This window comes from Mobula hypostoma, chromosome 6, assembly GCF_963921235.1.
Source record: "Mobula hypostoma chromosome 6, sMobHyp1.1, whole genome shotgun sequence".
Lineage (NCBI taxonomy): Eukaryota > Metazoa > Chordata > Chondrichthyes > Myliobatiformes > Myliobatidae > Mobula > Mobula hypostoma.
In genome coordinates this window covers 140,862,596-140,876,085 of record NC_086102.1, presented here as the reverse complement: position 1 = coordinate 140,876,085, position 13,490 = coordinate 140,862,596, and the positions used below count along the sequence as shown (strand labels likewise).

The 13,490-nt window shown below is 40.1% G+C and overlaps 1 protein-coding gene across 5 annotated transcripts in view; it reads left to right on the top strand.

The window, feature by feature from the left end:
- The window catches only part of LOC134348443 (microtubule-associated protein 2-like), a 314,301-nt gene that overhangs the window by 58,741 nt on the left and 242,070 nt on the right, over positions 1-13,490 (top strand). Inside the window, exon 1 of one of the 5 annotated variants that reach the window (XM_063051836.1) lies at positions 5,661-5,734. The exons of the other annotated variants lie outside the window; for them this stretch is intronic. The gene's annotated coding sequence lies outside the window, so the exon portion shown is untranslated. Of the gene's footprint in view, positions 1-5,660; positions 5,735-13,490 lie in introns of those variants that run through there. 5 annotated transcript variants of the gene reach the window in all.

Below are 13,490 nucleotides of genomic sequence, written 5' to 3'. Positions count from 1 at the left end.
ACGGATTAAAAATATGACCGAGTTTTGAGGATAGCTCTAAGTCTCGAATACCTATACACTGTTTAGGCAGAAAATTAATATAACATGTAGGTGCTGGACATCTGAAAGAAAAAGTAAAAAGGTTGAAGATGTTCAGATCGGGAAAGAAACAAGTCAATCTTTCAGGTTGCAGATGCCTTATCAGAGTTGGAAAAGAGAAGCCAAATTAATTTTTAGTTGCAAAGAGGGTGAGGGAGGAATATCACTGATAGGGTGAGACTGGTTTTGCTGTGGCTGTAAGCTGTCAATCAACCAGATGACTTCACCTAAAGCTAAACCCCATGGCAACACAGTCCTTGTCTTATCCAAAATGTTTTCTTTGTTCTGTCCACCATTCATTCACCCTCTCTGCAGCTTAAACCTAACTTGATCTGAGTCTTTCACAGTTCTAACAAAAAGTCTTTGACATCAAGTATTAACAGAGTTTTTCTTTAGGAAGATGATGTCTGAACTGCTGAGTGTTTCCAGCATTTTCTGTTGTTATTGCTTAGAAAAGAGTAGTTAGATATGAACAGGTTTGACAAGATCACAAAAAAAAAGATATTTTGTCAACTTGAGAAGCAAACAGACAACAGATGAGTGTTAGAAAAAGATGGTCACAAGTAGGATTTATTGATACAATCGTTGATTGCTTTATTTGTCACTGTAGATCAGTCATAAGCTGTATCCAGCAGTTGCCTTAGAGTTGGTGGTTGCACCTTGCTGATTTTTACTACAGAATTATAAAAATTGAAATACAGACTTGCTGCCATTTAAGGCTAATGGTAATGCATTTTCAGATTTTTATATTGAGAAAGGAAATAGGAAACCCAAAGTGCAGTGAAACTTGCCCATTTTTTGAGTTAAAGAATGAATTACCAAGAGCTAGAAAGGAATTATCAAGATTCAGGTAACTGGTGTCTCAAAAAATGGTATTTAAGAGATAAGGCATTTAACAAATTTACCAATTTATTCAATGAATTCTTGAAGATAATAAAGAGGTAGAGATGAAGTAAAATGAATCTTGAAAGAAATGTCGCCAATATAATGGATCCCATCTTCCTTGTATGGTGGTAATCTCCTTAGGAACAATGAGATTTGGTCTCTGTGGGGGGGGGGCTCCCATGAATTTGTGCTGGATCCCCTCATTTGTTGTTATCAAACACGAGCATGATGTGAGCTACAGTTATTATATTTTTATATGACACTGAATTGCTTAACAGACAAGGACATAACAGAAGGAAATAGATTGTAATCATATTTGAATATAAACGCAAACAACAGGAATTCTGCAGATGCTGGAAATTCAAGCAACACACATCAAAGTTGCTGGTGAACTCAGCAGGCCAGGCAGCATCTATAGGAAGAGGCGCAGTCGACGTTTCAGGCCGAGACCCTTCGTCTTGACGAAGGGTCTCGGCCTGAAACGTCGACTGCGCCTCTTCCTTTAGATGCTGCCTGGCCTGCTGCATTCACCAGCAACTTTGATGTGTGTTGCTCATATTTGAATATCATATTTGAATAGATTGTTTGTGGGAAAGTGGGCCTGTAATTCTTTGATGTTGTTAGGTTTGGAGATATTCCAATATGGAAGATGTTGTGTATTTAAAATTTGAGTAATCTTCTTTATGTATTGGTTGATTAAGCATTCTTGTTCATTTAAATAATTCATTATGAGTTACATATATAAATATGTGAATCGCATATGTCATCACACTACCACCTGATATGTGCGTGGCTCACTTAAAGTAAACTCGAAGTTAGACTAGTATTTCAGCTCCTGAGTCTTCCTTTGAGTTAGTTAAATGTCTTGAAGTTACAAAACATAACATTGGTGATGAGGTATTTTTAAAATGAACCCGAGACAACTATTGACCTGTTGAAGTGCAGTGAGACATTCAAACTCTAAAAAAAGCACAGTGAGGAACGGTGAGTTAAAAAACACAGCCCAACATGTGCAAACTGCTGAGTTTTTTTTAACGGCAGTAAACAGAAGAATTCACGGGTTAATAAAGACTGAGTACTGGGTGATAATTACATTACAATATAAAAAAAAGAGCAGAAATGGCTGTCTACGTTGGGAAAAATTGACACATTTATCAACAATATTTTGAAACAAATGAAATAGCCAATCAAAGTTCAAATTAAAGTTTATTATCAGAGTAGATACGTGTCACTACACACCATCCTGAGATTCTTTTTCCTGTGGGCAATGAGAGACGAGTACCAATTTTTGCTGAGTTCACTGGATGTAAAGGCATACAGTTTTCTTTGAAGTTTGACTGCTCCAACCAAACCAGCAGAAAGGACCTTTGCTGATATTGTAAAAGTAATGCAGCAATATTTAGATCTGAAGCTATTGTTAATTGCAGAACATGTTAGGTTTTATAAGCAAAATCAAAAGAAAAGGGTGTCCATTTCAGCATACATGGCTGAATTGAAGAGATTGCCTGAGCATTCCACCGAGATGCAACACTAAGCGTCGTAGGAAGTCATTCCTGCCTGTGGCCATCAAACTTTACAACTCCTCCCTTGGAGGGTCAGACACCCTGAGCCAATAGGCTGGTCCTGGACTTATTTCCTGGCATAATTTACATATTAAACCATAATTATTTATGGTTTTATTACTATTTGATTATTTATGGTGCAACTGTAACGAAAACCAATTTCCCCCGGGATCAATGAAGTATGACTATGACTATTGTCAGTTCAGTAATGGGCTTAATGAAATCATTTAGTTTGAGGAGTCTTACAAGAAAGCATTCAAAAACAGCTCCTAACTCAACCAGAACCTACATTTTAAGGACCAGTGGATATCACTGTTTCAATGGAAACTCCAGACAGAGATGCAACACCCACAAAAATTGCTGGTGAACACAGCAGGCCAGGCAGCATCTATAGGAAGAGCTACAGTCGACGTTTCGGGCCGACACCCTTCGTCAGGACAGATCAATTGAGTTGCAGTCAGAAATGAAAGTGATTATGAACAAAATTGCAGTGTCTAATACAGAAACCAGTGTGGCTGAGCAAATTGTGATACCATTGTGTCAGGGGCTCATTTACACCTGGCCGATGCAGATTTAAGGGCAAAACTTGCAGAAAATGTAACAAAGTAGAACACACGCAAAGAGCATGTCGGGGAGACAAAAATAAATGGACTGCACAGGGAAGAGAAAAAGATAGAAAATTAAGTTGCAGTCAAAAAGAGCACTCATTTGCTGTTGATGAAAAATCTGATGATAAGAGTGACACAGGACTGTGTAATCCTGAGATTTGCAGTGTAAAAACTGACGAGACAAGCAATATGGCTTACACCAGAACTGAATGGCTAAATTAATTGAAATGGAATTGGATATTGGGCTGGCTCTTTCTGTCATTCCACTAAATGAGTTTGAATGACATTTCTAAGATACAGGTCGACCTTCACTAATACGACTACCTGTAATCCGGTTCCTTCGATAATCCGGCACTGATTATGCTTAATGTGATCCTTCTGTAATTCGGCATTTTCACTAATCTGGCACTCCTCAGGTCCCAATGGTGCCAAATTACTGAAGGTTGACCTGTATTAAACTGAACCCTGCAGGTATCGAACTAAGAAATTGTACTAAAGAAAAGATGATTCCTGTGGGAATGACATTCGTAACAGTGAAATACAAAATCCAGCAAGCCACATTGAGCTTGTATCTGGTAAAAACAGAATGGCCAGCATTGTAAAAGTAATGCAGGAATATTTAGAACTGAAGCCATTATTAATTGGGACGTGATTGGCTGAGACAACTACAACTTGATTGGCGATCCATCCATTATTTGCATGCCACATCCCCTTCAATGAAACCAACTAAAAGCAAATTAAGAAAGGTAATGGACGATGCCACAACTGTTTCCGTGCTGAACACCATGAACCATTGCCCAACAGAGGGCAAACAGGTGTTGATACCAACCTCTGAGCATCTGGTTGGAAGGACTATGCTGCTCAGAGGAAATGTGAAAATGATGAAAACAGTGGTCCGACTACAATAGATTTTATAGGCAATGTATCTAAGAAAGCTTCTGATCTGTTAATCAGCCACTTATTTTTGAAATGTGGCTTTGTTTTAAGTGGAAGAGAGTTCAAGGAGCTTTGGCTTTTGTGACTATAAAGAACCAGAAAGTACTCTGCGTGCATTAAGGTTATTGCATGAACTTCAAGTGAGAGACAAGCTGCTTGTTAAAGTAGATCCAAAGATCACTGCCCAGGTGGCTGAATGGAAGGCCAAAAAGGAAGGAGTTGACAGAGATACAGAAACAGAGGATTTGTCAGATGGCGTGGATGATGGAACCAAAAGGCGAGATCATATCGTAAAGGGATCAGTAGAAGGATTAGTAAGAGAATACTTGATTGAACTAAATGTACGTTCCCAAGATCAAGATGGATAAACTAGAAGAAAAAGGAAGAACAAGAAAGGTGACTATTGCTGTCAAAACCATTTCCTGCAGTTTCACAGTCAACTCCTACAACCACCATGGAGGAGACAATCAAACCTGAGATTGTTTTCACAGCCACAAGTCTCACCTGCCAAGCAGAGTGAGCCCCCTTGTCAGGACAGACATGATCCCACATGAGTAAGAAGGCCTAAACAGTATTTAAATCTTTGGGTCTGAATGGGGCAATCTAAAATTTACTATGCTGTGGACATCTGTATAATCTTGTATACATATTGGTTGATAAAACACTTGTTTGTTTAAATTATTCATTATGATTTATATGTATAAATATATGCGATTCACATATCCCTTATTCAGAACTGAGTTTCTCTTTCTACAGATGCTGCCTGACTGGCTAAAGTTACTCTTTATGTTTTCATTCTCTGGGAATATATTTCTGTGCAATTTCCTGGCTGCAGTTTACAGTGGTTCCTCCTCAAAATCATTTGTATTTAATTTTGCCTTTATGACTACCTATTCTGGACCCCTTAATACTAAGAAACATCAGATGTATGTATGATTAACACATGCCATGTAAATACCAATATTTAACATCTCACTGATTTTTATTCTAACTGAATTGTATTGTCATTGTGCTCTAACTTCTCAATTATTTTATTTCCTCGTTAATGAGAAGGAAAAGGCCAGGTGGTCCTTCAGCTTGTTCGGCAAGTCTTGATATTCTGAGTTGAGTTACATGGCTGTGCATGTCTTGCATGTGTCATCTCTAGGGCCAAATCTTCTTCTTAAAAAAAAAGGAACCAATAGGTCTGTTCTTCTTTCCAGAGATGCTGCTTGGCCCGCTGAGTTCCTCCAGCATTTTGTGTGTGTTGCAAACAGGAGATGTACTTATTATAGAAAATTCATTTCCAGTGCTTTCAGCAGATGGGAGTCAATGGAGGAGATCATATTTATAAATATTATCCAGATAGACTTGAATTTTATATAATACCACTTCTAGCTTGATCAACGATTTGCTTCACCCTTGACAGGGAAGTGACACCAACCATAGCAGCCATCAATGTATTCCACAGTCTCAGTCATTAGAGAAAGAACATTGCTGAACAGCTTATCCATTGCTGCCTTTTATATATTGAACCTATTCCCATGGCACTGCGAAAGTTTTATTATCTATCACTTAGCATGCTAAACAGATTTTTAATTATTTTAATCAGGTTGCCTCAAAATTAAGCCACCACTCAAGTCAAGAGCCTAGGTCCTTCAGGCAAGATCTACACCTTCCTTTAATGTAAGTCCATTACTGCACATGGTACTTTAACAAATGTCTTACTGTGGGTTTTATATGAGCTTTTGTACCTTTATCATTTGTTTAAAAAAAAAGCATATAGATTTCCATTTACTCAATTAGCGATGCTGCCTTTATTGTGCAGTGAACCTACACATTAATTCTCTAGTCTTCCTCATTACTCAGTCTACTTCTGCTTAAGTTACCTCTAGATTTACTTTACCCAACATGCCCTTTGGTTGCAGATGTTTAATTCCACCTGATGCATTTTACTTTATGACTCCATTTTCCCATTCCACTAGGTCGTTCCTTGATCTGTAAAGGATTAACTACATCTCTTGTATCCCAGTGCTCAATCTAGCCCTATATACACTTTCTAAATGGCACAGTGTAAAGACTGGATCCTATGACTTTTAGCCAGAATGCAAAGCAAAAGCAACCTTTAACTCTTTCTATAATTTCTTCCTTCACATCCAGTTTGGTGGTCATTTAATTCTATTAATCTTCTTTTTCCATATGGTTTCTTGTCAAAGGATTTCTGAGAGTCCAGATTTTCTCAATCTTTTATGTTACCTCCTCAAAGACATCTGAGGTTTTTGTTTGAAATCCATATTGCCTATTTATAAATTTTTTTCCTCCATCTATGTGTATGGTAATTAAGGACTCTACAATTTTCTTTCTCACAGATGTCAAACTGTCTTGTAGTTAAATGGATTAATCCTTTTTGAACGTGATTACTTCATAGGCCACTCTCCAGTCCTCTGCCAAGCAATTTGCATTCAATGGTCTTTAAGTATAATCTCTAGAGCCTTGACAATTTTCTCCTGTTTCTCTTACAGGGTCGTGGAATGCTTCCTGTTGGGTTCTGATGCTTTCCTTTAATAGAGAAATTTCTAAACATTTAATTCCCAAGTGACATTTTGGAGACTCTCACATCATGCAAGCTACTCTCTCCCGAGCATTATCCTGCCTCTTTTCTTTAAGAAATGGCATTTTTTTTTACATGCAATTGAGTTAAAGCTGTAAGTGGAGAGTTTAGCTTATAGGACAATTAGACTTTTGCAGTGCCAAAACTAAGGAAATTGTATTAATTACAGATCATTTTGTACACCAAAGTACTCATAAACTAACCAGTAGAGAAGCAATTATTGGAAGAAAAGGTGTTTTGCAAATTTATATAAAATATTGAGAAATAATTTTGAACTCATCTTCTCTGAGTCTCCAACTGTTAACAGTGGTAGCTCTCTGGGACATTTTTTCTATAGCAGTGTGTCTAACTCTGTGGTGTTTCCGTTTGTCTTCCTACACACTTTGCATACCTCTGGCAGCCATTTTACTGCTGGGAATATACATAATTCTAGTTTGTGTACTCCTAAATTTCTGTACAATTTGTCTCTTGGCTTGGGGCCTTGTGATAATCTAAGTGTCCAGCCATTAACTTGTCACTTTCGGGAGCCCCTTGGTTGTTCTCATTGTTTTATGCCTTTCCGATATCAGATTCAGAATCAGGTTTATTATCACTGATATATGGTGTGTCATTTGTTGTTTTGTGCAGCACAAGACGTAAAAATTACAATAAGTTATAAAAACTAAATAGTACATTAGAGAAGTACGGAGATAGTTGTGGACCAGTCAGAAATATAATGGCGGAGGAGAAGCAGCTATTCCTAAAATGTTGAGTGTGGATCTTCAGGCTGCTGTGCCTCCTGCCCGATGGTAATAATGAATAGAGGGCAGGCCCTTGATGGTGAGGGTTCTTAATGATGGATACCACTTTCTTGAAGTAGGGTTGTAATTGTGTGGTAATAATGGTATTCTCTGTTAAGCCAGGTGATAATATCTAGAAATCAAACTGTCAGCTTTTTGGGTAACTCACAAGTGTCTTCATGAAATACATCTCCGTTGGTTACTTGGGGATTAATTTTTTGGTAAACTATCCCTTAGATAATGAATGGCTACTGAATAGATGCTTTTTAGGAAGTTGATTTCCCAAAATAGTGAATGGGATACTTTTCCCATCTCGGTAAAATTCCTCATTACAACATTATTTCCCATTACGCAATTAATCTCCAGCTCTAATCTGCTTATGTTTCTAATTTTATTTATTATGGCTTTATATCTCTTTTAGGCATTATTGTCTCTTATTCTATGGAGCTCCTTTTCTTTGTGTTTCTCTACCTGTTAACTGTTTTCTGGGCTATTCTGGAATTCATTTCTTCCTTTCCCCTGTAATTTATCCAGCTGTCTCACTGTGTTTGGTTTTAAACTCTCACAACTATTTTGCTTAGATGCAGCCTACGTTCTGATATTGAAAATGATCTTCTTTGAGGAATTGCAATAATATGTATTGTGTCTTTAAAGTGTTACTGATTGCTTCATAGCATCAAACAAAATGATCTGCATAAGAAGATACCAGGAAAATAAACACTTCCCAGGGTTTTAAGGTTTTGAACAAGCATCAAAAAGGAGGAAACAGATAGCAAAGCAGAAACATTTTTTGCAAAGTAATTCTAGGGGCTTGGAAGGCAATTTTGACTCCTGAGCTTACTTTTACCTATAGTTGATCTGGTACTTGCTGGAAATTTTCGTTGGTTTCTTCTTTGTTCATGCCTCTGCTGCCTTTGCTTATGATCTATGGTCTATGATCTCACTCATCCTCGGCTAACAGACTGTTACTTTAGCTCTTCAAAGGCTTAAATGTGAGGAGTTAAAATATTTGATCAGCTCAGTCCATTATAACTTGTGGACAAATTTCCTTATATCTCTGAAAATTAGGTCACTTTAGTTGCTTAGTTCATTTTTATTGAAAGTAATGGTCGAAGAACAGTTTAAACTTCATTCTTTGTCTCCTTCCCTCTCTCCAAACCGTGCAGTTCAAATGCCACATCATAACAAATTTCTGGTAGTCTTCTGGCTGTAAGATTACAATATTTCTTACTATGTTGTTTGTTTCATGCTTGGTATCCTAATTATGTTTTGAATTATTGAGAATGCTTGTACACGCAGCCAATTTGCAAGTTGTGTGCAATGATCCTCCACAAGAGGATAATACATTGCTACAAACAGTAAAGTCATGGCTGATCTTCTAACTCAATAATCACCTGTTCTCAATTTCTTTTTAAAAAAAACTGTCCGAAGCCAGCTTGCATAAGCACAAAGCATTTGCAAACGCAAGGAAATCTGCAGATGCTGGAAATTCAAGCACCACACACAAAATGCTGGTGGAACGCAGCAGGCCAGGCAGCATCTATAGGAAGAAGTACAGTCGACGTTTTGGGCCGAGACCCTTTGTCAGGACTAACTGAAAGAAGAAGTAGTAAGAGATCTGAAAGTGGGAAGGGGGGAGGAGATCCAAAATGATAGGAGAAGACAAGAGGGGGAAGGATGAAGCTAAGAGCTGGAAAGTTGATTAGCAAAAGGGATACAAGGCTGGAGAAGGGAGAGGATCATGGGTTGGGAGGTCTAGGGAGAAAGAAAGGGGGAGGGGAGCACCAGAGGAAGATGGAGAGCAGGCAGGGAGTTATTGTGAGAGGGACAGAGAGAGGGAAAAAGGGAAATAAATAAATAAAGGGTGGGGTAAGAAGAGGAGGAGGGACATTAATAGAATGTTCATGCCACCAGGTTGGAGGCTACCCAGATGGAATATAAGGTGTTGTTCTTCTAACCTTGAGTGTGGCTTCATCTTGACAGTAGAGGAGGCCGTGGATAGACATATCAGAATGGGAATGGGATGTGGAATTAAAATGTGAGGTCACTGGGAGATCCTGCTTTCTCTGGCAGACAGAGCGTAGGTGTTCAGCGAAATGGTCTCCCAGTCTGCGTCAGCTCCCGCCAATATATACATTTGTAGAAGGCAGCACCAGGAGCACCGGACGCAGTATATCACCCCAGCCGACTCACAGGTGAAGTGTCACCTCACCTGGAAGGACAGTCTGGGGCCCTGAATGGTGGTGAGGGGGGAAGTGTAAGGGCAGGTGTAGCACTTGTCCGGTTACATGGGGATCTCCCATCTACTGCCACCAACCTCATAGTTCCCACACCCCACACTTCCTGTTTCTACCTCCTACCCAAGATACACAAACCTGCCTGCCCAGGTAGACCCATTGTCTCAGCTTGCTCCTGCCCCACCGAACTCATTTCTGCATACCTTGACACTGTTTTATCCTCCCTTGTTCAATCGCTTCCCACCTATGTTCATGACACTTATCATGCTCTGAATTTTTTCAATGATTTTAAGTTCCCTGGCCCTCACCGCCTTAGTTTCACCATGGATATCCAGTCCCTATATACCTCCGTCCCCCACCAGGAAGGTCTCAAAGCTCTCCACTTCTTTTTGGATTCCAGACCTAACCAGCTCCCCTCTACCACCACTCTCCTCCATCTAGCGGAATTAGTCCTTACTCTTAATAATTTCTCCTTTGGTTCCTCCCACTTCCTCCAAACTAAAGGTGTAGCCATGGGCACCCGTATGGGTTCCAGCTATGACTGCCTTTTTGTTGGCTTTGTGGAACCATCCCTCACTTTTTCTTTGCTACATCGATGACTGCATTGGCGCTGCTTCCTGCACGCATGCTGAGCTCATTGACTTTATTAACTTTGCCTCCAACTTTTACCCTGCCCTCAAATTTAACTGGTCCCTTTTCAACACCTCTCTCCCCTTTCTAGATCTTTCTGTCTCTATCTCTGGAGACAGCTTATCTACTGATGTCTACTATAAACCTATGACTCTCACAGCTACCTGGATTATTCCTCTTCCCACCCTGTCTCTTGCAAAAATGCTATCCCCTTCTCGCAATTCCTCCGTCTCCGCCGCATCTGCTCTCAGGATGAGGCTTTTCATTCCAGGATGAAGGAGTTGTCTTCCTTTTTTAAAGAAAGGGGCTTCCCTTCCTCCACCATCAGCTCTGCTCTCAAACGCATCTCTCCCATTTCATGCACATCTGCTCTCACCCCATCCTCCCGCCACCCCACTAGGAATAGGGTTCCCCTTGTCCTCACCTACCACCCCACCAGCCTCCGGGTCCAACATATAAATCTCCGTAACTTCCGCCACCTCCAACGGGATCCCACCACCAAACACATCTTTCCCTCCCCCCCTTTCTGCTTTCTGCAGGGATCACTCCCTACGCGACTTCCTTGTCCATTCGTCCCCCCCATCCCTCCCCACTGATCTCCCTCCCAGCACTTATCCTTGTAAGCGAAACAAGTGCTACACCTGCCCTTACACTTCCCCCTCACCACCATTCAGGGTCCCAGACTGTCCTTCCAGGTGAGCCGACACTTCACCTGTGAGTCGGCTGGGGTGATATACTGCGTCTGGTGCTCCCGATGCGGCCTTCTATATATTGGTAAGACCCGACACAGACTGGGAGATCATTTCGCTGAACACCTACGCTCTGTCTGCCAGAGAAAGCAGAATCTCCCAGTGGCCACACATTTTAATTCCACGTCCCATTCCCATTCTGATATGTCAATCCATGGCCTCCTCTACTGTCAAGATGAAGCCACACTCAGGTTGAAGGAACAACACCTTATATTCTGTCTGGGTAGTCTCCAACCTGATGGCATGAACGTTGATTTCTCTAACTTCTATTAATGCCCCACCCTCCCCTCGTACCCCATCCCTTATTTATTTATTTGTTTGTTTGTTTGTTCATTCATTCATTCCTTTTTTCTCTTTCTGGCCCCCTCACAATAACTTCTTGCCTGCTTTCCATTTTCCTCTGGTGACCCCCCCCCCCCTTCTTTCTCTCTAGGCCTCCCGTATAATGATCCTCTCCATTCTCCAGCCTTGTATCCCTTTTGCCAATCAACTTTCCAGCTCTTAGCTTTATCCCTCCCCCTCTTGTCTTCTCTTATCATTTCGGATCTCCCCCTCCCCCTTCCACTTTCAAATCTCTTACTAGCTCTTCTTTCAGTTAGTCCTGACAAAGGGTTTTGGCTCGAAACGTTGACTGTACTTCTTCCTATAGATGCTGCCTGGCCTACTGCATTCCACCTTAATTGAGACACCTGTGTGTAGTGTCTGCTCCTTCCTATCATCAAGTTATCACAGCATGTCTCCTTCATTCATTTAACATTTTGCTCACGGATGTCCAAACAACACCATTCCATGTCTCTGCAAATGGTTCATGCAGCTCTCTCAGACAGGAGCTTGCTCAGATAGATACTGATTCCCAGAAAGCTTTGTATTTCACACTGTACATTGGATCTATACTCCTTTCTGTATTGAGCTTTGATGGATTTAGTCCATTTAGTACATAAAGCTTGAAGGAGACAACCTTCAATTTCAACTTTTTTTCCCTCTTTTTATTCCCAATCATACCACCCTGCATTTACTCATCAGTGTTCTCATCTCTAATTCTGTGTCTCTCACTGTTTACCCTTCTCCAGAGATGACTTGTGTTATCTGATATGGCATTTACAACACTTTGAATGAGGTTCTGAAGAAGTAGCAAAGGTAGATTGCAACCCCTACAAGGACAGCAAGCTGTCTTTGCTGAAATTCCTCTCAATTCCAAATAGCATTCTTCCCAAATGATATATAGATTCCGGTTCCTGCCACAGAATTTAACTCACCTGGCAGCAGGTGTATTGTTTTCAACTGGTATCTGAACCTGACTCTGACTGAATTCTTGGATAATTCATCTACTTTTTATACTTTCCTTGACTACTCCTCTGTACTACTTGTGGAAGTGCTTTTACAATTCAACTAACATGTGCTTTACCCCTCAAACAGTACATTGTTTTGTCAGCCATTCTGGTTGTCATCCACAATATTTGCAATGTCTAAGCAACATTGGCTGCTCTATCCCTATTCTGCTTTTGTCTTCCACTTCACCACATGCATGTCTGTCTTTTACCCATCCACCATTTATTTCTTGGATTTAAACAGCTGCGTATATCTCTAAGTACTTTTCTAAAATCAACAGTGTCTTACATTGTAGCCACTCTTGATCTCAACTCCTGGATTCCACAAATACCTTGGTCACTGCTGAACAAATTCAAATGTTTGTACTTCAAATCTGCAAAATTGCAATTATCTCCTTACAATCTTTGCTCTGTTAAGAAAGTATTCAAGGATTCTCTCTGCCCCAAATTCCATGCATGCAAGGATTAGTAACAATCAACTACTTCATTTCTATGACGGGGTTTCAGCATGCTTATAGTGCATATGAGTTGTGGTCCATAATTTGGTTTCATTGGATGATAACATTCTTGCCCTCGATTCCCCTCATGACCAATGAGATACAAAAACATCTTTACTTCCATCTGCTCCAGTTGGTCTGCTATAGTTATCTCAATAAACATTGTGAACTCCTTTTTTTCATGTGTTTGTATAGTAGTTTACTATCTCAACGGGCTCTCACAATTTGTTGACTCTTGGTATATATCCACATATTATCTGGTTTGATGGCTCATACCTGGTCTTTAATAGTTGGATTCAGACACTTGTGTTTGAGGTTCATAAGTTGATAATTTCAGCAAGCAGTCTTTCCAGCACTGCATGTATGTATCTTTCTGTAAGATTCTTGAATATCAGTCAAGAATGGAATCTTAACACCTGGCTCCTAGTACTCGACCAGGTAACTTCAGATGTTAAAGATCTGTGTGAACCAACTGGCTGAAGTATTTTATGGATATATTTAACCTCTCACTTCTGCTGTCTTGAGATTCTGACTTGCTACAAAAAGGCATTACCAATGCCCGAGAAGAATGTGGTGACCTGCCTAAAGACAACCACCCGGTAGCTCCTAAT